Source organism: Rutidosis leptorrhynchoides, chromosome 4, assembly GCF_046630445.1.
Source record: "Rutidosis leptorrhynchoides isolate AG116_Rl617_1_P2 chromosome 4, CSIRO_AGI_Rlap_v1, whole genome shotgun sequence".
NCBI classification, from domain to species: domain Eukaryota; kingdom Viridiplantae; phylum Streptophyta; class Magnoliopsida; order Asterales; family Asteraceae; genus Rutidosis; species Rutidosis leptorrhynchoides.
This window is the reverse complement of record NC_092336.1, coordinates 194,984,265-194,986,555: the sequence shown is the minus strand read 5'-3', so window position 1 is coordinate 194,986,555 and position 2,291 is coordinate 194,984,265. Positions and strand designations below refer to the sequence as shown.

Below are 2,291 nucleotides of genomic sequence, written 5' to 3'. Positions count from 1 at the left end.
ATTTTTCATTTTCAGTAAGAGAAGACGATATTATTACAGGTAATTCAGATTCACCATGTAAATAAGCGTATTCCAAATGGTTTGAAAGTGGCTTTAACTTTAATATCGGTGGTTCTTCTATCGATAATTTGTATCGATATCTCTCTTCCTCTTTTAGCATTTGAAGTTCTTCTATTGTTGGTTCGTATTCATTAGCCATGAGTGCGGCTAATATTTCAGCTTCGTCAATTGGTTCAGTTCCTTCTCCTAAAGAACATTCTTCTATTCCTTGTAATTCTGGAAATTCTTATAACAATTCTGCATGTGAATCTATAATTTAAATGTAATAACATGTATCATCTGCAGATTGCGGTTGTTACATGGCTCTATCAACAGAAAAGGTAATACACTCGTCCTCTATACTTAGGGTCAGTTTCTTACTGAACACGTCTATTATTGCTTTAGCAGTGTTTAAGAATGGTCTTCCTAATATGAGAAGAACTCGAGAATCTTCTTCCATGTCCAGAATAACAAAATCTAATGGGAATACTAAAGTACCAACTTTAACTAGCATGTTCTCCATTATCCCTCTAGGATATTTTACTGATCAATCGGCTAGTTGTATGCTTATTCGTGTTGGTTTCAATTCTCCATGGTCTAGTTTAGCGTATAGTGAATACGGAATTAAATTTATACTAGCACCTAAGTGTACCAATGCTTCTATTGAATTAAGACTACCCAGAAAACATGGAATTGTGAAACTTCCCGTATCTGATAATTTTTCTGGTAGCTTATTCAACAGCATTGCTGAAGAATTAACATTCATTGTAACAGCTGAGAGTTCTTCCATTTTCTTTCTATTTGTGATTAGATCTTTCAGGAATTTAGCATATCTTGGCATTCCTGAAATCACATCAATGAAAGGAAGATTGACATTAATTTGTTTAAAGATATCCAAGAATTTGGATTGCTCAGCTTCAAGTATTTCTTTTCTCATTTTACTCAGGTAAGGAAGTGGTGGTTGGTATGGTTTAACATAAGGTTTAGCCTTAACTGTATTATCTTCATTAACCTTTTCAACTACCTGTTCTTTTTTCTTGTATTGCTCAGGCTGTGGTGCTTGTGGAGTAGGAATAGAGTCATCAGAAATAACAGGTATTTTAGGTGGTTTGAGTGTAATACCACTTCTTGTGGTTAGCATTTGTATCGCTAGGTAGACTCCCCGGTTTTCTTTCACCTATCAACCTTGCTAGGTTGCTTACTTCTTGTTCCAGATTTTGTATAGAAGCTTGTTGATTTCTAAATGTTTGAGCATTTTGTTCATTAGTTTGTTTCTGAGATGTGAAAAATTGAGTTTGAGATTCAACTAGCTTCGACATCGTATCTTCTAAATTTGGCTTTTTATCATCGGTTTGTGGTGGTTTATTTGAAAAAAAAGGTCTTTGCTGGTTGTAAGTATTATTAGATACTTGTTGATTGCTAGGACCTTGTTGGTTGTTGTATGAAACATTTCAGTTATAATTCTGATTTTGATTGTAGTTTGGTCTTGGTGGTTGATAATTATTTTGATAATTAATTTCACGCCTTTGGTTCATGTATGAAACATTCTCTCTTTGTTCCATTATTTGTTCAATACTGAGACAATCTTTTGTCAAATGTGGTCCTCCACACTGCTCACAACTAATTCGTATTGCGTGAATATCTTTAGTCATCTTTTCCATTCGTCTCTCGAAAGCATCTAACTTTGCGGAAATGGAATCAAAGTCATGGCTAGAATCGGCTCTAGCCGCTTTAGATGATCTAACGATGTCTTTTTCTTGATGCCACTCATGTGAGTGGGAGGCTGTGTTATCAATAATTTTGTAAGCTTCAGTTGCGGTTTTCTTCATAATGGAACCACCAGCTGCTATGTCGATGTCTTTTTGTGTAGTAATGTCGCATCCTTGATAGAATATTTATACTATTTGATAAGTGTCTAAACCATGTTGAGGACATCCTCTCAACAACTTTCCAAATCTTGTCCACGCTTCATATAAAGTTTCATTTGGCTTTTGTGTGAACGTAACAATTTCTCCTTGAAGTCTAACGGCTTTTGTGACAATCGCTCCAAATCCATATGGACGAACACGTCATTCATCGATTTCATTGCGAGGTATTTGACCTCTATATGATACGTTTTGTAAACATTGCATTCTTTTGAAAAGGCACACCATAAATGAATATTTAAATCAAAGGTTTTCGACATCTGATGATTTCTACATATAGACAATCACCGTAAATAATAGTTTACAATAGTACTTCTATTGACAATG

General features: G+C 34.7%; 1 non-coding gene across 1 annotated transcript; it reads left to right on the top strand.

Moving 5' to 3' along the window:
• The first annotated feature begins 1,956 nt into the window (after window positions 1-1,956).
• Window positions 1,957-2,063, top strand: LOC139845870 (small nucleolar RNA R71). Its single transcript, XR_011758624.1, has one exon. It is a non-coding gene; the product is annotated as a small nucleolar RNA R71 (small nucleolar RNA).
• The last annotated feature ends 228 nt before the right edge of the window (window positions 2,064-2,291 follow it).